At 47.6% G+C, this 27,905-nt stretch overlaps 1 protein-coding gene across 2 annotated transcripts in view; it reads left to right on the top strand.

The window, feature by feature from the left end:
* Window positions 1-295: 295 nt before the first annotated feature.
* Window positions 296-27,905, top strand: part of LOC142294285 (uncharacterized) — a 46,480-nt gene continuing 18,870 nt past the window's right edge. The window contains exon 1 of one of the 2 annotated variants that reach the window (XM_075337869.1): window positions 296-390. The gene's annotated coding sequence lies outside the window, so the exon portion shown is untranslated. Of the gene's footprint in view, window positions 391-412; window positions 502-27,905 lie in introns of those variants that run through there. The other variant, XM_075337870.1, reaches the window with a different exon arrangement.

Below are 27,905 nucleotides of genomic sequence, written 5' to 3'. Positions count from 1 at the left end.
ACATTTGCTTTGGAGGTGTACGCAGGGAAGAGTTGCCATAGAGTGGTATCCATTACCCATAGGGTACCACAGATTCATTCTTTCACAACGTGCCTCTGTGAACTAGAGCTAGAGAATGTAATATTTCACACATGAAAAACGGCAGCCTATCTCTGCCTCTGATCCGTGAGCTAGGAGTATGGAGACATAAGCACGTGACAGTCTGTATAGACTCACACACTGTGACAAATGTATGTGTTAAAAGAGAATTCTCATGACCTGCTCAGCTTCCCGTACACTTTTCTGTCACGTGACTCTTCCTCAGAGCCTGCCTGCTGGGGCGCGCCTGCCTGCGGTGGCTCCGAGTGTGCTCGTTTCTTCTGTCCAGCGCTGCCGAATCATTTGATAAGGGTCAGTCCTTTTCTGTATCACTGATGTAGGAATAGGAGGGGTTCTGAGTGGGAGATGTGCACAGAGCGCATGGCGGGCAGCGGTTCAGCTGGTGGGGACAGGCCTGTGCTGGTATGTGCTTCACTTCCTCCTTAGCCGCCATGTTACAGTATGCCTGTGCAGTAGATGTTTAACCCCGCTTGTACCCATCCTCTTGTAGGGCAGTATCTGGCTGCAATCAGTACTGTTATTAATCTTTGGTCACACAGGTTACAGGGGCCCCACAGTTGTTACAGGGAACCTGTCACCACATTTTTCCCTATTAAGGGTACTTTCACACATCCGGATTTTGGCTCTGCGGCACAATACGGCGTTCTGCAGAAAAACCGCAACCGGCTTTTGTAACGCCGATTGCGTTTTTTTTTTGCATTGACTTACATTAGTGCCGCATTGTGCCGTAGGGGCTTGCGTTCGGTCCGGTTTTTGCCGCATGCGGCAGATTTAGCCGATGCGGCGGCCGGATCGAACGTACCCTGCAACGTTTTTTGCTCCGGCAAAAAACACCGCATCGCGCCGCATCCGGCCGCTGCGGCGCATTTTTCAATGCATCCCTATGGAGGCCGGATGCGGCGCGATGCGGAAAAAACCGCATCCGGTCGCCGCATGCGGTATTTTCCACTGCGCATGCTCAGTAGCATGCCGCAACCGGAAAAAACCGGACCGGCCGCATGTAAAAACTGATGCAAAGGATGCGGTGTTTTCACCGCATCCGTTGCATAGTTTTCACAGCCGGATTGAGCCGCAGGGCTCAAACCGGATGTGTGAAAGTAGCCTTAAACTAAAAGAATGCCCTTCTGCAGCTCCTGGGCTGCATTCTATGAAGGTGTTTTCAAATCTCGCACCTGTATGTTGGATCGCGCAGGCGCAGTTAGCTCTGCCATATCGAGGGCAGAGCAGAAAACAGCTGCCCTAGCTCGCGCCGGTGAGCTAAATGCGCAAGCGCGAGATTATGGGCGGGTACGAGCATAGCGCTGGTGAGGTCGGTGCTGTGCATGACCTCACCAGCGCTATGCTCGTACCCGGCCATAATCCATAATCTCGCGCCTGTGCATTTAGGTCACCGGCACGAGCTAGGGCAGCTATGTTTTCTGCTATGCCCTCGATATAGCAGAGCGAACTGCGCCTGCGCGAGCCGACCTAACTGCACAGGCGTGAGATTTGAAAATGCGACGAGGATGACGGAGGGCGTCATCCCGTCAATCAAGAAAGGAGGACGCTGATCAGCGGCAGGAGGGAGGAAAGGAGCAGAAAATGAGCCCGCCCATCTGGCGAACCATGGTAATTAGCATACCTAATGGCCAAGTTTTATAAAGGTATTTTTAGGATCTGGAAGGGGAGTCAGGGCACAAGGTGCACCTTCATAGAATGCAGCCCAGGAGCTGCAGAAGGGGATTCTTTTAGTTTAATAGGGAAAAATGTGGTGACAGGTTCCCTTTTAAGGGGGTGGTCTTTTAACCAGTTAGGGTTCATGGAGTGTAAAGGGAACAAGTCAGGTGCAATATGCAACCAGAACCATGAGCAGTTCTGGGTGTATATTACTAATCCCTGCATCTAGTAGCATAGATAAAGAGATCTTTACAAAAAGTATTTCTAAAGATCCTTTGTTATGATAATGAGCACGGGGACTATCACAAGGGCGTTATTACCTCTGACTAGTTCACCCTCTTAGCATGTTGGCACACACACAGGGGAGTACTAACATGCTATCCATTGCCCAACGTCATTGGAGGTGATATGTGTACCTGTGTCCGTTGTCCCTGCCTCAGACGCCGGGTTTAGGATCAGTATGCATGGAGCAGAAGTCCCCGGCACTTCCAGTCATGTGCATTATACCTCTCTGAAGCCAGGACATGTACACCCGGCTTCATAGTATGCTAAGAGGATGGACTAGTCAGGGAAATAATGCCCCTTCAATGAGTCCCTTTGCCATTAGATCTTTTTTATCTATGCTACTGTACACAGGGAAGATTAGGCAGGGATTAGCAATATACACCCAGAACTGCTCGTGGTTCTTGGTGTATATTGCACCTGACAGGTTCCCTTTTAAAGGGGTTGTTCACAACCTCTAATAATTTCCCATGCTTGCTCCAATTAAATTTAAAAAGAAATCTACTACTCTCCTCCTGTGGCAGCGTGATTCCAGCAGTGTCGGCATTCTCGTTCCCGGTGCTCGCTTCAGGTTGACGTGTCACGGGAGCCCCGCATACAGTCACCACCGTCTTCACTGTCCCCACCTTCGGACGTATGAGTAACTATCGGGAAGTTAGAGCTGCAGCTGGCAGCTCCTTTCCTCTTGATTGCTTATTTGTCTGAAGGCGTGGAGAGGGCAGCCAGTGGTGATTGGGGGGTCGCATGACACAACAACCTAACAGGGCTTTGAAAGATACTGATGGAACAGCATCAGAGAATGTGTTTTTATTTTAATTGGAGCAAACCCTAAAATTAATAAGGGGGTGCCCGAGTAGTAGACAACCCCTTTAAAGAACGTCCATGAATCCAATGAAGGAAGCCAGAGTCTTCACAAAGATGGCACCAAGATACCTAGGCACCAACTCTGACGTCCTTTTAGTGAAGTTTGCTGCAATACTGATAAATGCGCAGGCACCAGGATTAAAGTCTATGACAGCAACAGAGTGAGGAAGGCCAGGCAAGCAGACAGGGGCCGGGAATAGTTTTCAAAACCTGACCCCCATATTCCCTTCCTGCACTTGTCAAAGAAATAGCAGGGCATTTCTGTAATTTTACTTGCAAATATTACTGTAATAAAACATCCAATCTCAGAACTGAAGGTATGCCTGGATTCAGCAGACTAGCACCAGTATAGCACTGGCTTTACTTTATATATGAAATCCTGCTGGTTGATTCTCTTTAAATTGGCAGTTCTCACATTTAACCAAACACATTTCCATTGTCAAATATTTGGCCTAACATAACTATAATGAAACCAAAGGCTGTAAGTGGCTCCTGGAAATAACATGAATGGCACAAAAACCAGTAGGGTGGTTTGCTAAATGTACCGTTGAAAGTAAAAATAGGCTAGGATCTGCACGTAACATTCAGTACTTCTACATTATAGTGTTCCAGTGACTGATGGGTGTGGTTGTATGAGGTTGTAATAGTAGTGGGCAGAGCCACCTTGTGTCTGCAGTCAGACAGCAAATTAAGGCTAGTTTCACACTTGCGTTGAACGGCATCCGTCACATTGCGTTGTGTAACGCATGTGACGGATGCCTTGCAAAAAGTGTGATAATAAAGGCCACGGATTCCAGTGAAATAACGCATTGCGTTAAGTTTTCTTTGGGCCGAGAGAAAGAGCGCCCGACATCCCCGCACACAGCCCGACATCCCCGCACACAGCCCGACATCCCCGCACACAGCCCGACATCCCCGCACACAGCCCGACATCCCCGCACACATCCCGACATCCCCGCACACATCCCGACATCCCCGCACACATCCCGACATCCCCGCACACAGCCCGACATCCCCGCACACAGCCCGACATCCCCGCACACAGCCCGACATCCCCGCACACAGCCCGACATCCCCGCACACAGCCCGACATCCCCGCACACAGCCCGACATCCCCGCACACATCCCATCATCACTGCACACACACACACACCGGCATTACCTTAGTGACGTCCCCGCTGACAGTGCCATTCACTTCAGTTGCTGCGTGGAGCTCACAGGAGCGGCGGTGTTATACTGCCGCTCCTGTCAGCTTCATGTAGCAGAGCTGGATGTGTTGCAGGACCTCTGGATTACGTCGGTATTTGGGGATTTTAATAAAGTGGTAAAAGAGGGGGTTTTTTTGTCTTTTATTCCAAATAAAGGATTTTTTCGGGTGTGTGTGTTTATTTTCTTTAACTTACAGGTTAATCATGGAGGGTATCTCGGGGAGATGCCTGACATGACTAATGTAGGATTTAGTGGCAGCTATGGGCTGCCATTAACTCCTTATTACCCCGATTTGCCAACGCACCAGGGCAAATCGGGAAGAGCCGGGTACAGTCCCAGAACTGTCGCATCTAATGGATGCGACTATTCTGGGCAGCTGCTGGCTGATATTGTTAGGCTGGGGGGCTCCCCATAATGTGGGGCTCCCCATCCTGAGAATACCAGCCTTCAGCCGTATGACTTTATCTGGCTGGTATTAAAATTGGGGGGGACCGCACGCCGTTTTTTTAAATTATTTATTTATTGTACTGCACGATATAAACACGCCCATCGGCGGCTGTGATTGGTTGCAGTGAGACAGCTGTCAGTCAGCGTGGGGGCGGGTCTGGCTGCAACCAATCATAGGCGCCGGTGGGCGGGGAAAGCAGGGAATACGAGATTGAATAATGGGCGGCTGGCTTTTTCAAAAGAGGAAAAGCCGCCGGAGCAGTGTGACAGCTGTGCAGCGTCGCGCCCGTGATCGGTGAGTATGAGAGAGGAGGGGAGAGAGGAGGGAGAGGGGGGACAGAGACCAGGAGTGATTTTAAACGATTTCGATCGTTCTGCTGGACATGCTGAGCATGTGCAGTAGAACGTGAAGAAATCCGTCAGCGGATTCCGCCGCTTAGCGCCTAGCGGCGGAAACCGCCACCATAGACAATCATTAGACACCGTGGCGGATTCCAACGGAATCCGTCATGGTGCGCTATTTTAACGCTCCAAAAAACGTTACATGCTGCTTTCAATCCGCTAGACGCAGCGTCAAAATAACGCCGCTGCGTCGTCCAGCAGATGCAACGCAGACACTTGCGTTACAGTGCGTCGTCCATACAACTTTATGGAGAATAGCGCTATTCTCCATAGTGACGGAATGCGCTGAATGCAAGTGTGAAACTAGCCTAAGACAAAAAAAACTGATGGCACTCCCATATACTGGGTACCTACCCTAACGCCTCTCTCTGGGCTAAAAACCTCCATGTGTATGGGCAAGCAGGAACCCGCTACTAGAGAATAAAATCACATGTGGCTAATAGGGAAGGGGTGCACAGTCAGAAAGAATGACCCCATAAGCTTCACAAAAAAATGACAGCACTCCTAACATGTAGTCTGAACAGGTGCATAGCTGAACATGACGTATGATAACAAAAAAAAGACAGTTGCACTCGGAAATGCTAAAGTATACAAACCATGAATGTAAGAATATAGACATATATTACTGCTTACGGAAATATAGGAAAAATTGAGATATTTAGCAAAAATGGCCATTTCTATTTTGCCCAATAGCCGCATCAAGGCATATCTCGTTTACTACATACCTACTCTAACGCCTCTCTCTGGGTTACAAATCTCTATGTGTATGGGCAAGCAGGAACCAGCTACTAGGGAAGAAAATCACCTGTGGCTAATGGGCGATAGGTGCGCAGTAATATATGTCTATATTCTTACATTCATGGTTTGCATACTTAAAGGGGTGGTTCACCCATTTTTTTATTTTCTGTAGGAGTTCTACTTACCTTTCTAGGCGTTTTCTCCATTGTCTTCTGTTTCCAGTTCTGGCACTGAGCGGCGCTATCCTGCACGCTCAGTGCCGGTCACATGACCCCCTGGAGCTGTGGCCGCCAGCATCCTCTGACTTCCCGGCATTTCCGGGCTCTCAAACAAGACGGGTACGTCAGAGGAGGCTGGCACCACTCAGATTGAGTGACAGGGCTGTGGGCGGTAACTACCGCACATCACAGCCCAGCATCGAGGAGAGGAGCCGGAGGACGTCAGTGTGGAGCCGGCAAAGCGTCCTGCAGATGGTGAGGCACGGGGCGCCAGTGTGCAGTACAGGGGGGGGGGGTTCTTCAGCTGAATCCCCCCCTGCACGTAAGTATGTGATCACACTGTCCACCCGCCCGCTCTGCTGCGATGTCAGGAGAGCGACCGGTGTTGGGCAGTGTGATCATCTGCTCCTCCCAGCAGCAAGACACTGACAGGCATGTCACCGCTGTGCTCTGCCATTTGTCCTGCTGCATGGGACCAACTGTCTGCACTCTGTCACCTGCACCACAAGTCACAGAGTGGAGACAGTCACAAGTCACAGAGTGGAGACAGTTGGTGACAGAGCACCTCTGCCCCCCCCGTTCTTTCCCCACTCTCTTCTCTCCCTCCCCTCTTCCCCCTCTTCTCTGCCCCCCTCTTATCCCTCTCTCCTCTCCCCTCTCTTTTCCCTCGCTCTCTTCCCCCCCCTCGCTCTCTTTTCCTCCCCCCCTCGCTCTCTTTTCCTCCCCCTCGCTCTCTTTTCCTCCCCCCCTCGCTCTCTTTTCCTCCGCCCCTCGCTCTCTTTTCCTCCGCCCCTCGCTCTCTTTTCCTCCCCCCCGCGCTCTCTTTTCCTCCCCCCCGCGCTCTCTTTTCCTCCCCCCCGCGCTCTCTTTTCCTCCCCCCCGCGCTCTCTTTTCCTCCCCCCCGCGCTCTCTTTTCCTCCCCCCCGCGCTCTCTTTTCCTCCCCCCCGCGCTCTCTTTTCCTCCCCCCGCGCTCTCTTTTCCTCCCCCCCGTGCTCTCTTTTCCTCCCCCCGCGCTCTCTTTTACTCCCCCCGCGCTCTCTTTTCCTCCCCCCGCTCTCTTTTCCTCCCCCCGCGCTCTCTTTTCCTCCCCCCGCGCTCTCTTTTCCTCCCCCCGCGCTCTCTTTTCCTCCCCCCGCGCTCTCTTTTCCTCCCCCCGCGCTCTCTTTTCCTCCCCCCGCTCTCTTTTCCTCCCCCCCCGCGCGCTCTTTTCCTCCCCCCCCGCGCGCTCTTTTCCTCCCCCCGCGCGCTCTTTTCCTCCCCCCGCGCTCTCTTTTCCTCCCCCCGCGCTCTCTTTTCCTCCCCCCGCGCTCTCTTTTCCTCCCCCCGCGCTCTCTTTTCCTCCCCCCGCGCTCTCTTTTCCTCCCCCCGCGCTCTCTTTTCCTCCCCCCCGCGCTCTCTTTTCCTCCCCCCCCGCGCTCTTTTCCTCCCCCCCGCGCTCTCTTTTCCTCCCCCCCGCACTCTCTTTTCCTCCCCCCGCGCTCTCTCTTCCTCCCCCCGCGCTCTCTTTTCCTCCCCCTTGTTCTCTTTTCCTCCCCCCACGCTCTCTCTCTTTTCCCTCGCTCTCTCCTGGCATGGTCAGTACAGAAATCTCTCCATCGTGGAGGGGTGAGAGGGAGTAATAAACATGGAGTCCCTACTGTGTCTGTGTATTTATTTCTAATAAAGTATTTTTCTCTGTGTGGTCTTTCTTTTTTTTTTTAAACCCTTTATTGGAGATTCTTAATGGCCAGGTCAAACTTGGCCTGACATTAAGAATCTCGGGCTTTATACCAGCTGGTAAAACATAGCTGGTATTAACCCCTTATTACCCAGCGTGCCACCTGCCGCCAGGGCCACTGGAAGAGTTGGATACAGCGCCAGAAGATGGCGCTTCTATGAAAGCGCCATTTTCTGGGGCGGCTGTGGACTGCAATTCGCAGCGGGGGGCCCAGAAAGTTTGGGCACCCTTCACTGCGGAATCCAATCCCCAGCTGCCTGCAATACATTGTAAATATGCAATACACTATGTAATATACAGTAGATTACATATATATGTTGTGTGTGTATATATATATATATATATATATATATATATATACAAGAAGGTGGCCCGATTCTACGCATCGGGTATTCTAGAATTTATTGTGTAGTTAATGTATGATTTTTGTTATATATATATATATATATATATATATATATATATATATATATATATATATATATATATATATATATATATATATATATATATATATATATATGTTGTTGTGTGTAGTTACCAAGTGTTTGTGTAGGGCGCTGTAAATGTTCTGGGTGTGGGGGGGGTGAGAGCGGTGTTGTTTGTGTGTTGTGTGTGTTGCGTTGTTTGTGGAGCGCTGTGTGTCTGCAGTGTGGTGCTGTGTGTTGCGCTGTGTGTGTTGCGCAGTTTATGTGGGTGTGGGGTGCGTGTGTGTGTTTTGGGGGGAGGTATGTTTTGTGCAATGTGTGTGTGTTACGCGGTATGTGCGTAAATTTGTGTGTGCCGCGGTGTTTGTGTGTTGTGTGTGTGTGTGTGTGCGGCGTTGTCTGTGTGTGGGTGTCTGTGTAGGGGGGTGTTTGGGGTTCCCAGTGTGTGTGTGGTGTGTTGTGTGTGGCGGTGTGTGTGTGTTTTGGGGGGAGGTGTGCACCCCCCATCGTGCTCCATCCCCCATGCTGCGCACCCCCCATCATGTTTCATCCCCCCATTCTGGGCACCCCCCCATCGTGCTCAATCCCCCATGCTGCGCACCCCCCATCGTGCTCCATCCCCCATGCTGTGCACCCCCCATCGTGTTTCATCCCCCCATTCTGGGCACCCCCCATCATGGTCCACACCCCATGCTTCACCCCCATCGTGCTGCATCCCCCATGCTTCACCCCCATCGTGCTGCATCCCCCATGCTTCAACCCCATCATGCTGCAGCCCCCATGCTTCACCCCCCATCGTGCTGCATCCCCCATGCTTCATCCCCCATCGTGCTTCACCCCCCATCGTGCTCCATCCCCCATGCTGCAAACCCCTCAGAGAGGAGTATAATATGATTATAATAGGAGGAGTATAATGGGAGGAGTTGTCCTGGGGGGGAGGTGTACAGGTGCCCAACGTGTGCGGGGGGCGTGGCCTAGAGGCATAGTGTGGGGGCGTGGCCTAGTGGCATAGTGTGGGGGCGTGGCCTAGCGGGATTGTGCGGGGGCGTGGCCTAGCGGCATCGTGTGAGGGGGTGTGACCTAGCGGCATCGTGTGAGGGGGCGTGACCTAGCGGCATCGTGTGAGGGGGCGTGGCCTAGCGGCACAGTGTGAGGGGCGTGGCCTAGCGTCAGTGTGAGGGGCGTGGCCTAGCGGCACAGTGTGAGGGGCGTGGCCTAGCGGCACAGTGTGAGGGGGCGTGGCCTAGCGGCACAGTGTGAGGGGGCGTGGCCTAGCGACATAGTGTGAGGGGGTGTATCCTAGTGGCACACCGTGAAGGGGGCGGGGCCTAGCTGTATAGTGCGGGGACGTGGCCTAGCGGCACCGGCTGCGGGGGCGTGGCCTAGCGGCACCGCCTGCGGGGGCGTGACCTGGCCAAACGGCCAATCCATGCAAGGGGTGGGGCCAGGCTGAGCCCAGCGGCCAATCCGTGGGGGGGGGGGGGGGGCCAGGCCGAGCCCAGCAGCCAATCCAACGGTTGTCACTGTAAGGACACAATTTTGGAGCAAGACAGGCAGACCGAATAAGGCAATTATATATATAGATATATATATATATATATATATATATATATATATATATATACACATAACATATATATGTAATCTACTGTATATTACATAGTGTATTACATATTTACAATTTATTACAGTTTTTAGTGTTCTAAAGTTGTATTCCAATAAATATATTTTATGTTCTATCTAAATATCTTGATTATTGTATCATAAAACTGATTCAATGTCTGATGCTCACATTGCACTACAATATTTTTTCACTTAAATATAAGCAATATACTAAATGTTATTATTTAGTATGTTTATGTTGAAAACTGTTTTTTGCCACTTACATAGTGTATTACATAGTGTTATATATAACACTATGTAAGTGGCAAAAACAGTTTTCAACAAAAACATAGTAAATAACATTTGTGCAGTCTATGAATTTGTTGTAAGAAATAGAATTGCTTCCATCAGATCCTCCTTCGCAGATGACCTCAAATCTGACCTGATAATTTTAAGGCTAGAGAACAACCTTTCTACAGTAACTTGGGTTGGAGAGAAAGCCGTAACCACATGGGCAACATCTCTAACAATTTCCAGGTATAAAGGAATTACCTCATGCACAGTCAGTTTTGATGAATAGTTGAATTTTTCGATTTCTTTGAGAGCAAGCGAAAAATTTTACTGAAATCTGGTCAATCTGCTGCTATAGGAGACGGAGTGAAATCTTTTTCCTTGCGGCATCACTTTGCCTGCTCCATGTCATCGAAATACTTGCCAAAGTTAAACTCCTCATCTGATGAGGATGAAGATATGGCAGCAGTAGCACTGTCAGGATCCAAGTCCTCTTGCGCCTGGCAGTCTTGTAGCCGCTCATCCTAACTGCTACCTCACTCAAAGCTTCTTTTCCTTTAGTAAGCTGTTGATCATCAAGCAGTATACGATGACTTGGGTCCACATAAACAGCTGCCAGAAGAATTTTATTTTCCAATAGCTGTGTCTCTCCGTTTCATTGAAGCAGAAATGACATCTGGGATTAAACCTCCACTTTGAGACAGGCAAAATAGCAAGTTCTTCCACTCCCTTATGAAAATGCCAGGAGTTAAATCCTCAGCTTGTAATTTTTTAGTCACGGTAAATGGGTAATTAAGCAATTCCTTCAATTCAGCCACCTGTGTCCATTGACCTTCATTTAAGGTTACTTGAGGGTTCACCATATCTATAAGAAAGGATTTTAGTTCAAGCAATCACTCAGTCATTAAATAAGTGCTGCGTCACCGAGTGGCTTGATCAACAATTGCCCCTTTCCCAGCACGTCTCTTCAAGATGGAATAAATTTTAGGGGTTCTGGCGGCAATAACCAATTTCCTCACTTTTCCAGTCAGATTTCCAGCATGTCCGCCCAGTTTCACACATCCGGGTTTTCACGGTTTGGCGGATACGGCGCATGCCAGTACAGTACGATACATTGGCAGCGCCGCAACTTCCGGGTCACATGACAGCATGTGACTGGTATTTGTCGCGCTGCCACTGTACTGTATACACTGTACTGGAGTGCGCCGCATCCGCCAAAACCAGCGAAAAGCCGGATGTGTGAAACTGGGATCCCTCTTGCAGACTATCTTATTCCCAGCTACAGCGCATGTGATGAATATGAAAGTGTTTTGAAGCAGCTTCAACTAGATCATCTAATCCTAAAGTATCATTTTGCTGTTCTTCTGTTGTAATATCTGTTTGTTCCCCAGTTACATGAACAGCACTGTGGCTCCATCTCAAACATATTGAATCCTAAATTTTCTTCTAGCTGTTGTTCATTACTCTCATTCATCAGTTTAACCCCTTCACGACCGGCCGATTTTTCGCTTTCCATTTTTTTTTCGCCATTCTTTTTCTAAGAGACGTAACTTTTTTATTTTTCAGTCAATATGGTCATGTGAGGGCTCATTTTTTGCGGAACGAGCTGTACTTTTCAATGAAACCATAGGTTTTACCATATAGTGTACTGGAAAATGGCAAAAAAAATTCCAAATGCAGAAAAATAGCAAAAAAAGTGCGATAGCACTATTGTTTTTGAGATATTTTATTCACTGTGTTCACTGTATGGTAAAACTGATGTGTGGGTGTGATGCCTCAGGTCAGTGCGAGTTTGTAGACACCAAACATGTATAGGTTTACTATTATATAAGGGGTTAAAAAAAATTCGGAAGTTTGTCTGAAAAAAGTGGCGCACGTTTTACGCCATTTTCCGTGACCCATAGCGTTCTAATTTTTCGGGATATATGACTCAGTGACGGCTTATTTTTTGCGACTCGAGCTGACGTTTTTAACGGTACAATTTTTGCGCAGATGCTACGTTTTGATCGCTTGTTATTGCATTTTGCGTAAAAGTTGTGGCGACAAAAAAAGGTCATTTTGGCGTTTGGAATTTTTTTGCCGCTACGCTGTTTACTGCTCAGATTAATTGATTTTATATTTTGATAGATCGGGCGATTCTGAGCGCGGCGATACCAAATGTGTGTATATTTTTTATTTTTTTAACCCTTTAATTTTCAATGGGGCAAAAGGGGGGTGATTCGAACTTTTATGTTTTTTTGGTTTTTTTTTTATTTTTTAAAACTTTTTTTTTTACTTTTTTTTTATTTTTTTTTATTTTACTAGTCCCCCTAGGGGGCTATTGCGATCAGCAGTCCGATCGCTCTGCTGATCACAGCTACACAGCTGTAAACGGCAGATACGTGCACTTTCTGCTTCCCTGGCCTCCGTGGAAAGCGAAAGTGAAAGTAGTTCATGTCTAGCACAGGAGTCATCACATGACCCTGTGCTACCATGACAACCATCGAAAGTCACGTGATCATGTCACGTGACTTCCGGTATCGGGCGGTAAGTAAAACTTTACCGCGATCGCGTTTATAATGGCGCTGTCACATATTGACAGCGCCATTACAGGGGTTAAACGGCACGAGCAGATAACGATTCTGCTCGTGCCTAGCAGGCACACATCTCAGCTGTGAAAATCAGCTGAGATGTGCGCCGATCGCAGCATGCTGCTGCCAGGAGACCGCGGGCAGTAACGTTATGACCGCTAGCACTTAATTTTACGGCCCGCGGTCGTTAAGGGGTTAATTGTACTTATGTTTGAAGCATTGTCCTTACAATAGCAAGAACCTGTTCTTTTTTGAGTTTGTAATCTTGCAGAACGTTTTCCACTAAGGTCTGGAGAAACTGGCTGATGTGATGAGCTTTACTTTCTTTTACTGCCAGTGTCTTGATAATTTCTTTCTTGTCACAAAAATATCGAACATTGATGGCAAAATAATTCAGTGAAATGCAGTGACTCTGGCATCCCAGCAAAGGAAATGGGCTTCAAGATAGGACATTCAGACACAGCGTTTTGTGAGGATCACAAAGAATGAGCATGTCAGTTTGTGGTGTTTTTCTAATCTGCTTTTGCTATTGAAAGCATTATTTATGAGCTCAAAAACCTTTCAGGTGATGCGGTTTTTTAAAAAGCTGATCTGCTTTTGCAGCTGACAAACGTATCCTCAAAAAATGCAGCAAATTCGCTGTGTGAATGCAGCCTTAGATCAGGAGTAGAACAGCCATTTATAGGACATTTCATAACTTTCCCAAATTCCTATGAAAAAATATTCAGCACAATCTGCATTGCACTACTGTCCCCAATTTATTATATATTTTAGGAGTCGGTGCATTTTATACCAACTCCACCAAAATGAGCTCCGACTCCACGACTCCGACTCCACAGCCCTGGCAAAAACTGCAAGGAAAAAAGAAGCATCGTACTCACAGCAATTCAAAATTCTCAATGACTTTGCTTGCATAAGGATAGACATGCAGTTTTAGGGTACGCTCACACGAGCGTATGACTTGGATGAGTGCAATGCTAGAAAATCTCGCATTACACTTTGACCAATGTTATTCGATGAGGGAGAGCAGATGGTCAGCTTTTTTCTCATCCAGACTCCGGATGACCGAAAAGTTGCAGCATGCTGTGATTGTCAGCGAAAGATGTGGGATTTACACCCATACAATTCTATGGGTGTGAGTGAAATATCGGACTGCACTCGGATGTCTTTATAGTGCAGTGCGATAATCGCATCAGCTGACAATGTAGGAGAAGAGGAGATTAATCCCTCCCTCTCCTCTGCAGCTCCTGCCCTCTCTACAGCTGTGATCTGATCACAGTGGCATGACACTCAGCTCACGCTGGCAGCACAGCAGGAGCCAAGAGTCATTAGCATATTCATTGCATCCAATGCACTCGCATCCGATGCCATACGATTGTGTGATTCCAGCCTTAGGCAATAAACTGCACCAAAAAAACACGGCAAAAACGCACTGTGCGCAAAAGGCTTAACTCAATCAAGATTGGTATAAGTAAGCAATCAAATAACAAGTAAAACCATCAGCAAGTTGAAGCTGGCATGCTACTGTCCTAATTATAACTAGCCCTTATAGTTCACTTTAGGTGCTTTTCACGATACTGACAATATGGTTAAATATCAAAATGAATTAGCGCACAAAATCCTAAGTACAGTAAATGTAGAGAAATGCCAGCAATTGGAGGAACGGACACTAGAGGGCCGTTCCTGTATTTCCTCTACATATGGAACAATTAGCAGCAATAATAGAGGAAATTATAATACATAACTTTTAATCTTTAAATCTTAAAAAAATTGTGCAGTGATGCAATCATAAAAAAATTATGCAAACCAAGAAAACAACATTCAAGTCCAAAAAGGACCAACCACGAACGAACCTATGTCAAAAACACCACTCTTATTGAAGATGGTGTATATAATTATTTATCAAAAGGTTCGAAAGATTCAATAATGTCACGTTAGTGCCATATAGTTATAACATGCATTGATCTGAATAATAGGCAAAAAAATCCCAGTCTTATGAATTTAAAGCTAGGTGCGTTCTAGTGAGAACAGAAACCTCTATTGATAACGTATTGATACAATATATAAAGTTAGTGTTTCTTCAATGAAACAAGACATATGTCCATATATATTGTCCTAATTCTGTTGACCATAATCCATGAAACAAACCAAAATCACAGTGGTGTTATTTGGAACAAAAATATGGGTATGGTCATAACGACAATATATATATGACTTAATTTTGCCTATTGATAATGCATACAAATCAATGCTGTGGTACAATGTGCAATCACATAATAAAGGGTTGGTCTCACCCATATCCTAGAAAATATAACTCCGGCACTCAATAAGAAAAAAAATGTGAAAAGTCCAGAATGCAAATATGCTTAAAGGAGTTGTCCGACATTAGCTTACCAAAAAATGTTGAGTTTATCTGTGCTGTATTGTCATATAAAACAACCCTACATTGTTATTTTTTTTTTTCTAACTTTTGTTCCTCTTGAATTATCCCTTTATTCTCTGCAGCTCCTTGTTTACATTCAGCTCCAGCAAACTGACCTCTTCTTGTGCTAAACCTCACAGTCAGAGCTGGCACCGCCCGGCCTCGGTGTCCAGCCACGCCCCCCGCCAGCCCCGCCCTCTGCACACACATTCCCTGTCAGTATTCTGCCCCAGCACCTGACCTGTTATCACTCTAGCAATGGAAAAAACAGCCCCACATCGGGCTCTGCACACACTCAAACACACACACACACACACACACACACACACACACACACACACACACACACACACACACACACACATATATATGTATACATACATACTTACATACATACATACATACATACATACATACACGCACACACATACATCGGGCTCTGCGCCCCACATCACATCAGGCTCTGCAACCCTCCCCCCACCCACACACACACACACACACGGTGTTTTTTCACGGATGGTTCCGTGTGTCATCTGTGTGCCTTCGTTTTTTGCAGTCCGCAAAAAAAAACGGAAGCAGCAAGAAAGATAAATAGATGAGTAGATATAAAGATGAACAGATAGATATAGAGACAGAGATAGAGGGATGAATGAATGAATAGAGGGATATATAGACAGATAATGGATAGATGAATAGATAGATAGATGAGGAAGACATATATAATGTCCTACCCCCCTGCATATTCTAAGCTGGCACCCTTTAGTGACTTTCATGTGGCACTAAAGGGTGCTTAGCCTTGTATTTAGCCAAAAAAATAAATACAAAAAAAAAAGACGTGGGGTCCCCCCTTTTGTAGCCAGGTAGGGTAAAGCAGACAGCTGCAGCCTGCATACCACAGCTGGCAGCTTCACCTTGGCTGATAATCCAAAACAGAGGGCACCCCACACTGTTATTTTAAATTAAATAATTTAAAACAAAAAACATGGGGTCCCCCCCAAATTGGATCACCAGCCGAGGTAAAGCGGACAGCTGTGGTCTGGTATTCTCAGACTAGGGAGGTCCACTGTTATTGGACACTCCCCAGCCTAAAAATAGCAGGCTACAGCCGCCCCAGAAGTGGCGCATCCATTAGATGTGCCAATCCTGGCGCTTTGCCCCAACTCATCCCATGCCCTGGTGTGGTGGCAAACAGGGTAATACATGGGGTTGATGCCAGATGTGTAATGTAACCTGGCATCAAGCCCTGGGGTTAGTGATGTCACGCGTCTATCAGATACCCGACATCACCAACCCAGTCAGTAATAAAAAAATAGACAATAAAAAAAGTTTTATTTGAAAAAACACTCCCCAAAACATTCCCTCTTTCACCAATTTATTGAAAAGAATAATCAAATCCGGATCTGAAGTAATCCAATAAGGGGGACATATGACTATCCATACCATAGTCAATGTCCCAGTCAATGAAGAACAGAATGTTCCCCATTGGCAGGGAGAGCAGTGCAGTGACCTGAGCTAACATCAATAGCCCAGGTCACTGCAGGGGATGCTGAGCGCTGCTGTCAGGAGGTTAGATGAGATCATTACTTGCAGTGACGATCTCCTCTTCACTCCTGTCAGCGATGTCACTGACTTCTATGCCTGCCGCGTTCTCAGCAGTATCGCCGGTGACGTCCCCTCTCGTGACGTGAGAACGCAGCGGGCATAGGCAGCAGTGACCGCGCTGACAGGAGTGAAGAGGAGATCGTCACCGCAGGTAATGATCTCATCTGCCTCCTGGCAGCAGCGCTCGTCATCTCCGCGGCTGCCAGCACTGCAGGGTGAGAATCTGCATGCGGGCAGACACACACTGCAATGAAGCCAGCTGCGGGGCTGGAGCGGGACACAGACTGCACGGGCACTCCTGCTATCCTGAGCAGATTTGCATGTCAACATGGTCCTGCCCATGTTGACATGAAATGACCGGAAGCAGCAAAATCGCGGCAGGAGCGGTCACATGACCACTCTGAGCCGGGGGAGAGGGGCTGACAGCGGAGCAGGTAAGTGGTCACTATCTACTTACCTGCCCCAATGTAGCCCAATAGGGTAATAATAAAAAAAGTCAACATAAGCCGAATAACCACTTTAACAGAATAATTTTATTGAGAAAAATTGATGCAAGGAAATGGACAGTCAGATGGTGACGTTTCGGCTATGGTAGCCTTTGTCAAACATACTGTCAGCAGGGGGCCTATTGAAATGAAACCTTGTAAATGATAGATCTTAACTGTAAATCGATCATACAGTTAGGTCCAGAAATATTTGGACAGTGACACAATTTTCGCGAGTTGGGCTCTGCATGCCACCACATTGGATTTGAAATGAAACCTCTACAACAGAATTCAAGTGCAGATTGTAACGTTTAATTTGAAGGTTTGAACAAAAATATCTGATAGAAATTGTAGGAATTGTACACATTTCTTTACTTACAAACACTCCACATTTTAGGAGGTCAAAAGTAATTGGACAAATAAACCAAACCCAAACAAAATATTTTTATTTTCAATATTTTGTTGCGAATCCTTTGGAGGCAATCACTGCCTTAAGTCTGGAACCCATGGACATCACCAAACGCTGGGTTTCCTCCTTCTTAATGCTTTGCCAGGCCTTTACAGCCGCAGCCTTCAGGTCTTGCTTGTTTGTGGGTCTTTCCGTCTTAAGTCTGGATTTGAGCAAGTGAAATGCATGCTCAATTGGGTTAAGATCTGGTGATTGACTTGGCCATTGCAGAATGTTCCACTTTTTTGCACTCATGAACTCCTGGGTAGCTTTGGCTGTATGCTTGGGGTCATTGTCCATCTGTACTATGAAGCGCCGTCTGATCAACTTTGCGGCATTTGGCTGAATCTGGGCTGAAAGTATATCCCGGTACACTTCAGAATTCATCCGGCTACTCTTGTCTGCTATGTCATCAATAAACACAAGTGACCCAGTGCCATTGAAAGCCATGCATGCCCATGCCATCACTTTGCCTCCACCATGTTTTACAGAGGATGTGGTGTGCCTTGGATCATGTGCCGTTCCCTTTCTTCTCCAAACTTTTTTCTTCCCATCATTCTGGTACAGGTTGATCTTTGTCTCATCTGTCCATAGAATACTTTTCCAGAACTGAGCTGGCTTCATGAGGTGTTTTTCAGCAAATTTAACTCTGGCCTGTCTATTTTTGGAATTGATGAATGGTTTGCATCTAGATGTGAACCCTTTGTATTTACTTTCATGGAGTCTTCTCTTTACTGTTGACTTAGAGACAGATACACCTACTTCACTGTGAGTGTTCTGGACTTCAGTTGATGTTGTGAACGGGTTCTTCTTCACCAAAGAAAGTATGCGGCGATCATCCACCACTGTTGTCATCCGTGGACGCCCAGGCCTTTTTGAGTTCCCAAGCTCACCAGTCAATTCCTTTTTTCTCAGAATGTACCCAACTGTTGATTTTGCTACTCCAAGCATGTCTGCTATCTCTCTGATGGATTTTTTCTTTTTTTTCAGCCTCAGGATGTTTTGCTTCACCTCAATTGAGAGTTCCTTAAGGCTACTTTACACACTGCGATATCGGTCCCGATATCGCTAGTGTGGGTACCCGCCCCCATCTGTTGCGCGACACGGGCAAATCGCTGCCCGTGTCGCACAACAGCCGTCACACATACATACCTGTCCGGCGACGTCGCTGTGACGGGCGAACCGCCTCCTTTCTAAGGGGGCGGTCCGTGCGGCGTCACAGCGACGTCACTGAACCGCCGCCCAATAGCAGCGGAGGGGCGGAGATGAGCGGGACGTAACATCCCGCCCACCTCCTTCCTTCCTCATAGCGGCCGGGAGGCAGGTAAGGGGAGCTTCCTCGTTCCTGCGGCGTCACACGCAGCGATGTGTGCTGCCGCAGGAACGAGGAACTACCTCGTTACTGCTGCAGGAGCGAGATTTGAGAATGGACCCCCATGTCGCCGATTAGCGATTTTGCATGTTTTTGCAACGATGCAAAATCGCTTATCGGTGTCACACGCAACGGCATCGCTAATGCGGCCGGATGTGCGTCACGAATTCCGTGACCCCAACGAGTCCGCATTAGCGATGTCGCAGCGTGTAAAGCCCGCTTTAGACCGCATGTTGTCTGGTCACAGCAACAGCTTCCAAATGCAAAACCACACACCTGTGATCAACCCCAGACCTTTTAACTACTTCATTGATTACAGGTTAACGAGGGAGGCACCTTCAGAGTTAATTGCAGCCCTTAGAGTCCCTTGTCCAATTACTTTTGGTCCCTTGAAAAAGAGGAGGCTATGCATTACAGAGCTATGATTCCTAAACCCTTTCTCCGATTTGGATGTGAAAACTCTCATATTGCAGCTGGGAGTGTGCACTTTCAGCCCATATTATATATATAATTGTATTTCTGAACATGTTTTTGTAAACAGCTAAAATAACAAAACTTGTGTCACTGTCCAAATATTTCTGGCCCTGACTGTATGTATAAGAGACCGTATATCCAAGAATCGATGCGCTCACTTTAACAAAAACTGGTCCTAAATAGATACGTGTCCTAGAATACTGTGTTTCTGCACAGCGCTTCTACGAGGGAAAGTAAGCTGTAAGGCTGCTTTCACACTACGTTTTTTTAACATCCGTCATGAACGTTTTTTTAACGCAAAAACGGAACCAGTGCAAATGCGTTTTCATTTCAATGCATTTGCAATGGACTCGCGTCAACATGCATTCACCTGCGTTTGCGTGCGTTATAGTGAAGATCCAGCGACTTGCAGTTTAACTTTTTTCAAAAACGCTACATGTAGCGTTTTTGAGTTGCGCCCAAATACTGCAAATTACTGGATCCTGACTATACTGCACGCAAACGTATGTGAACGATGGCATGCTGTTAGACAGGATCCTGCTTGTTATACTGAGCATGTCCAGAAACCAGCCTCGCGTGATCAGTCTCTCTCCACCTCCCTCTCCCGCTCCCTCTCCCTCTCCCTCCACTCTCCCTCGCCTGAGAGCGGAGGACGCTCGTAACCAAGGTAAACATCGGGTAACCGCGGTCTTAGTTACCTGATGTTTATCTTGGTTACGTGTGCAGGGAGCCCGGCTCCTAGCAGCTGCAGACGCTCGTAACCAATGTAAATATCGGGTATCAAAGCAAGTTACCCGATGTTTACCTTGGTTACGAGCCTCCACAGCTGTCAGATGTCGCTCCCAGTCTTTCACGTTCAGTTCCACTGACTCCCGATCACATAACTGCAATGCCCGCCCATAAACTTAAAGTGACAGGATCCTGCAAAATAACACATGCGTTTGCATGCGTTTTTCTTAGCAAAAACAGGATCCACTTTTGCGTTAAAAAAAACGTTCATGACGGATGTTAAAAAAACGTAGTGTGAAAGCAGTGGTGGGGAGCAAGTCTGCCAGTATGAAAGAGAGTCAAGCAAGTAGAATCCTTATGGTTTTACACAGCAACCTGAAGACTGCTGAACAGGCAAATAAGTAGTTAAAGTTGTGTCGGATGCAGACTGTACTCCTGGGCAAAAAGGTGCAAAACAGCCTGGAAAGAGCCCTGCAGTGTGCTATAAGGAACTAGGGGTACAAGCTAAATGCACTGGGTATCAAAAGCACTAAAGTCTGACACATGGAAGCACAGGAGGATCAGGACTGCCAGGCCTCCTTTCTCTTGGTCTCACCCATATGTCCAGGTCAGTTTTCGGATGGGGTCAGAGGCATGGATGGATCAGATGACTGTCCGCAGCTGGGCGTGGAGCTCTTTCCCAGGAATGGACTAACTGACTCCTCAAACCCCATTGACTCCAACCCTTACAAGGGCAGTACCAAACTGACCCTGAGTTAAATGGCCCTAATCAATCTTCACCAAAAAGCCTCCCGACGCGTTTCCTCCGTCAAGATTCATCAGGGGAGATGCTTTATTCAGGTATAGAGCTATTAATACAAGCAAGGAGACCCACTCTACATGGTCTGATTCTAGGACAAGCTGCTGCAGTGCAAGTCCAACTTTAAATAGACCATTAATCACATTATTAGCATAATTGCTCCATCCAGACAAACGTGGGGATGAGTACCGCCTATTGTATGCAAAACCGCCTATAACGTTAATCACAAAGGGTGTTTTGACTCACCTGCTATCTAAAAAATGATACTGATAATTGCTTTATGCACACATGGGGTAGCCCTGGGCGCCGCCATCTTGCCCCGCCCCCTGGAGCGCATAATCCTACCCATAATGCCGCTCAGCAGCATATGTCACAGTGCTGAATTAAGCAATTGGCGCTGGTTGCTTTGCTGCGCTATTGGCGTAAATAATGTAACTAGGTGCATTGTTTCATTGTAGGAATGCCTTCAGAGCGTGCACTGCAAGTATTAAAGCAGGTTACATGGAACATGTTTACAAACAGGTCCTCATATCAAATGAGATTAGATAAAATGTAAATTAGAGCAGGTTACATGGAATATGCTTACAAACAGGTCCTCATATAGAATAAGAATAGATGAGATGTAACTTAGCTAATATAAGGAATAAGCTCTTAAAAAGGCAGTACAGATCCCACATTTCAGAATGAGTTAACTTAAAGTGATAGTTCGCACTAAGCGGAAGTGGAATATAGAGTGTGACCATCAAAATAGAGGTGAGCTCACCTGAAGGTTTTTCAGTAAACTCACATAAGGTTTTTTGGCCAGAAAATCAACGGGTCACACAAAGTATCATCAACACCAAAAGGTGCATTACAGATGATGAAAGTTAGAAGAGAAACGAAAGTGTCATCAAAAGTATCATCAAATCAAAGAAAACAGCTATAACTCAGCTGTTCATTTAAGCCTAGATAGAGGCTAAGATTCCTAGATAGAGGCTAAGATTGCTAGATAGAGGCTACCCTGCTAACATTTTTAAAAAAGCTTATGGAGAGGTGATGAACAAGAACAGGACGGAACTCCTCAATCCGGTAAGAAGCCAAAACTCCACCAAAAACGAACCATTCAGATTCATTACCACCTTCGATAATGGAGTCCAGAAAGTAAGGGAGATTTTGCGAAAATATTGGGGGGTGCTGCATATGGATGAAGATCTCAAAAGAGGCCTCTGTGACCAACCAAATATTACATGCAGGAGAGGTCGCTCTTTAAGAGATCGGTTAGTCCATAGCCACTTTAGAGCACCATCGCATGAAACCTGGCTGAAATCTAACATCAGAGGATGCTTTAAATGTGGTAACTGCACTGCCTGCCCCTATATTACCAAAAGTAAGACTTTCCTCAGCCATGTCACGGGGAAAGAATATGACATCAGAGAATTTATAAATTGCAAAACTGAAGGTGTAATTTATAAGATGACATGTTCCTGTGACAAAGAATATATCGGCAAAACAAAAAGGGAATTGCGCCGCAGAATTGGGGACCATGTAGGAGATGTACTACATAAGAGACACCCCAATTGCCAGACACATCAACACAGTACATGGAGGTGATACCCATGCTATGCAGTTTCAGGGCATTGATGTTGTCAAGATGGAAGGAATCAAAATGGATTTTCACCCTGGATACAGCAGCACCTAAGGGCTTAAATGAACAGCTGAGTTATAGCTGTTTTCTTTGATTTGATAATACTTTTGATGACACTTTCGTTCCTCTTCTAAAGCCTGCTTTACACCTTTCAATTAAAGGGGTGGTTCACCCATTTTTTTATTTTCTGTAGGAGTTCTACTTACAATTCTAGGTATTTTCTCCATTGGCTTGTATTTCCATTTCTGGCACTGAGCGGCGCTATGCTGCACGCTCAGTGCCTGTCACATGACCCCCTGGAGCTGTGGCCGCCGGCATCCTCCGACGTTCCGGCATTTCCGGGCTCTCAAACAAGACGGGTACGTCACAGGATGCCGGCGCCACTCAGATTGAGTGACAGGGCTGTGGGCGGTGACTACCGCACGTCACAGCTCAGCATCGAGGGGAGGATCCGGAGGACGTCAGTGTGGAGCCGGTTAGAGCCCTGCAGATGGTGAGGCACGGGGCGCCAGTGTGCAGTTTCGGTGGGGGGGTCTTCAGCTGAATCCCCCCCTGCACGTAAGTATGTGATCACACTGTCCACCCGCCCGCTCTGCTGCGATGTCAAGAGAGCGGCCGGTGTCGGGCAGTGTGATCATCTGCTCCTCCCAGCAGCAAGACACTGACAGGCATGTCACCGCTGTGCTCTGCCATCTGTCCTGCTGCATGGGACCAACTGTCTGCACTCTGTCACCTGCACCACAAGTCACAGAGTGGAGACAGTTTGTGACAGAGCACCTCTGCCCCCCCTCTTCTTTCCCCACTCTCTTCTCCCCCCCTCTCTCTTCTCCCCCCTCTCTCTCTTCTCCCCCCTCTCTCTCTTCTCCCCCCCTCTCTCTCTTCTCCCCCCCTCTCTCTCTTCTGCCCCCCCTCTCTCTCTCCCCCCTCTCTCTCTTCTCCCCCCCTCTCTCTCTTCTCCCCCCCTCTCTCTCTTCTCCCCCCTCTCTCTCTTCTCCCCCCTCTCTCTCTTCTCCCCCCTCGCTCTCTTCTCCCCCCTCGCTCTCTTCTCCCCCCTCGCTCTCTTCTCCCCCTCTCTCCCTCTCTCTTCTCCCCCCCTCGCTCTCTTCTCCCCCCCCTCTCTCTCTTCTCCCCCCTCTCTCTCTTCTCCCCCCCCTTCTCTCTCTTCTCCCCCCTCTCTCTCTTCTCCCCCCCCTCTCTCTCTCTTCTCCCCCCCTCTCTCTCTCTTCTCCCCCCCCCTCTCTCTCTCTTCTCCCCCCCCCTCGCTCTCTTCTCCCTCGCTCTCTTCTCCCCCCTCTCTCTTCTCCCCCCCTCGCTCTCTTCTCCCCCCCCCTCCTCTCTCTCCCCCCCTCGCTCTCTTCTCCCCCCCCTCGCTCTCTTCTCCCCCCCCTCTCTCTTCTCCCCCCCCTCTCTCTTCTCCCCCCCTCTCTCTCTTCTCCCCCCCTCTCTCTCTTCCCCCCCCCTCTCTCTCTTCTCCCCCCTCTCTCTTCTCCCCCCTCTCTTTTCCCCCCCTCGCTCTCTTCTCCCCCCCTCTCTCTTCTCCCCCCCTCTCTCTTCTCCCCCCCTCTCTCTCTTCTCCCCCCCTCTCTCTCTTCTCCCCCCCTCTCTCTCTTCTCCCCCCCTCTCTCTCTTCTCCCCCCTCTCTCTCTTCTCCCCCCCTCTCTCTCTTCTCCCCCCTCTCTCTCTCTTCTCCCCCCCTCTCTCTCTTCTCCCCCCTCGCTCTCTTCTCCCCCCCTCGCTCTCTTCTCCCCCCCTCGCTCTCTTCTCCCCCCCTTGCTCTCTTCTCCCCCCCTCTCTCTCTTCTCCCCCCCCCCTCTCTCTCTGACATGTAGCACACTATGTGTCAGAGCAGAACATGTCACCAACTTGCTCTGCTCTGTCACCTGCGGTGCTGCATGTCACGTTTTTGCTGCGATTTGGTGCCTTTTTTGCTGCGTTTTTGCTCACTGCGTTTTTAATCAGTGCACAATGCCATTAAAGATTGTTGATGAAAAAAAAAAAAAGGTCTGATGTCATTTCCTTATTCAAAATGTTCATTGTATGCAGGAGAGCAGACAGCTGCAGAACTAGTGTATGCAGGAGAGCAGACAGCTGCAGAACTAGTGTATGCAGGAGAGCAGACAGCAGCTGCAGAACTACAAGGCTCAGCATCCTCCATCCAGGACTGTATGCAGTTTTTTACCCAAAAAGAAAAAAAAAATGACATGGGCTTCGCCATATTTTTATATGCTAGCCGGGTACAGCAGGCAGGTACGGGCTGCCCCCAACCCCCAGCTGCCTATTTGTACCCGGCTGGGAACCAAAAATATAGAGAAGCCCTTTTTTTTTTTAATTATTTCATGAATTTCATGAAATAATTTAAAAAAAAAAAAGACGTGAGCTTTGCCTAATTTTAGTGTCCAGCCGGGTACAACTAGGCAGCTGGGGATTGGAATCCACAGTGAAGGGTGCCCAAGCTTTCTGGGCACCCCCACTGCGAATTGCAGTCCGCAGCCACCCCAGAAAATGGCGCTTTCATAGAAGCGCCATCTTCTGGAGCTGTATCCAACTCTTCCAGCTGCCCTGATGCCGGGTGGCTAGCTGGGTAATAATGGAGTTAGGGCTAGCTGTATATTATCAGCTAGCCCTAAGCCCGAAATTCATGGTGTCACGCCAATATTAGACATGGCCACCATGAATTTCTAGTAATGATAAAAAAAAAAAAAACACAACACACAGAAAAATATTTTTATTAGAAATAAAACACAACACAATTAGTGACTCCATCTTTATTGAAATAACCCCCCCTCCGCAGTAATCCTGGGTCAGGGTCCCGCGCCGTCCAATCCGGATCCAATATCATCTGATCGGTTTTGCTGGAAGGCAAAGCGATCAGATGATGTGTCAGGTTAAACTACGTGAATCACATGACACATCAGCTGATTGTATAAAAGCCGATTATACAATCAGCTGATGCATCAGTAGAAAAAAATAAAAAATAAATAAATACTCACGTCTGTGCTGATTACCGGTAGCTCCTGCAGCGGAGTCTGATCCTGTCCCATCACTGCAGGAGCTGCCGGTAATCAGCTGATGAAGTCCCCTGACGGCAGGATCAGCTGATAGCCGGCCGGGCGTGAAAAAGCCGGCGACACCACGAGAATCGATCAGCTGATGCGTCAGGTGACTGCATCAGGTGATCCACCGCCAGTCCTGCAAGCTTCGTACGTGCCCCGGGGAGACTGCACACAGCCGAAGCGGCGGTACCGAGACAGGGGCTGGAGCAGGCATGGCATCGGGACCCTGCAGACAGGTGAGTATGACATACACACACACACATACACACTCACACACACACTGTATATACACACACACACTGTATATACGCACACACACTGTATATACGCACACACACTGTATATACACACATACACTGTATATACGCGCACACACACTTTCTTCCCCTGGCTGTGTAGAGCTGCTGCTGTCTCTGTATGATTGATCTCAGTGCATCCACAGGGAAGAGGCAGGGAGGAGGGTTTGGGTGGGAGCAGAGTGGGTGTATTAGACACAATGGGTGTGTTAGATAAGCCAGACACCGCCCTAGAGCCACAAAGAATTCTGGGACTTGTAGGAACTGAACACAGGAAGTCAGAGGAGAGATTAACCCCATCAGAGCTGGAGCCAGCAATGACCGTGTGCTGCTAGTGCACAATAAAAGGTAATTTTGCTGAAAAAAACATAATAGATGTGTTGAGGGGCACATATTAGCAAGATTTATCAGAAAAAAAAAAATCAGTTTTGGTAACTGGACAACTTCTTTAAGCATACTATATCGTATGCGATGTGACACGCCCCCATCGTATGTGCGACACATTCAATTTGTTGACCGTGTCGCACAAACTATTATTTGCCGTCACACGTACTTACCCTTCCATACGACCTCGATGTGTTCAGCGAACATCCACTTTCTGGAGTGGGAGGGACGTCCGGCGTCACAGCGACGTCATACGGCAGCCGGCCAATAGAAGCGGAGGGGCGGAGATGAGCGGGACGTAAACATCCCGCCCACCTCCTTCCTTCCGCATTGCCGGCGGGAGCCGCGGGACGCAGGTAAGATCTGTTCATCATTCCCGGGGTGTCACACACTGCGATGTGTGCTGCCTCGGGAACATTGAACAATCCGACTTTCAATTTTTAGGTTTTGAACGACGTGTATGCGATGAACAGTTTTACGTTCAATCGCAATCGCACGTACCTGTCACACACTACAACACCACTAACGATGCCGGATGTGCGTCACTTACAACGTGACCCCGCCGACACATCGTTAGATTTGTTGTAGCGTGTAAAGCCCGCTGAACTTTCATCATCTGTAATGCACCTTTTGGTGTCGATGATACTTGGTGTGACCTGTTGATTTTCTGGCCAAAAAACCTTATGTCAGTTTACTGAAAAACCTTCAGTGAGCTCACCTCTATTTTGATATATACACTCTATATTCCACTTCCGCTTAGTACGAACTATCACTTTAAGTTAACTCATTCTAAAATATGGGATCTGTACTGCCTTTTTAAGAGCTTATTCCTTATATTAGCTAAGTTACATCTTATCTAATCTCATTTGATATGAGGACCTGTTTGTAAACATGTTCCATGTAACCTGCTTTAATACTTGCAGTACACGCTCTGAAGGCATTCCTACAATGAAACAATGCACCTAGTTACACTGTTTACGCCAATAGCGCAGCAAAGCAACTAACAACGCCAAATGCTTAATTCAGCACTGTGACATATGCTGCTGAGCAGCGTTATGGGTAGGATTACGCGCCCCAGGGGGTGGGGCAAGATGGCGGTGCCCAGGGCTACCCCATGTGTGCATACATCAATTATCAGTGTCATTTTATAGATAGCAGGTGAGTCAAATCCCCACGTTTGTCTGGATGGAGCAATTATGCTAATAATGTGATTAATGGTCTATTTAAAGTTGGACTTGCACTGGGGCAGCTTGAGTAAAGCATCTCTCCTGATCAATCTTGGCAGAGGAAACGCGTCGGGAGGCTTTTTGGTGAAGATTGATTAGGGCCATTTAACTCAGGGTCAGTTTGGTACTGCCCTTGTAAGGGTTGGAGTCAATGGGGTTTGAGGAGTCAGTTAGTCCATTCCTGGGAAAGAGCTCCACGCCTGGCTACGGACAGTCATCTGATCCATCCATGCCTCTGACCCCATCTGAAAACTGACCTTAACATATGGGTGAGACCAACCCTTTATTGTCAATTGTGTGATTGCACATTGTACCACAGCATTGATTTGTATGCATTATCAATAGGCAAAATTAAGTCATATATATTGTCGTTATGACCATACCCATATTTTTGTTCCAAATTACACCACTGTGATTTTGGTTTGTTTCATGGATATGGTCAACAGAATTAAGACAATATATATGGA

Source organism: Anomaloglossus baeobatrachus, chromosome 1, assembly GCF_048569485.1.
Source record: "Anomaloglossus baeobatrachus isolate aAnoBae1 chromosome 1, aAnoBae1.hap1, whole genome shotgun sequence".
NCBI classification, from domain to species: Eukaryota; Metazoa; Chordata; class Amphibia; order Anura; family Aromobatidae; genus Anomaloglossus; species Anomaloglossus baeobatrachus.
The sequence above is the reverse complement of the archived record's forward strand: the minus strand, read 5'-3'. Positions and strand labels throughout refer to the sequence as shown.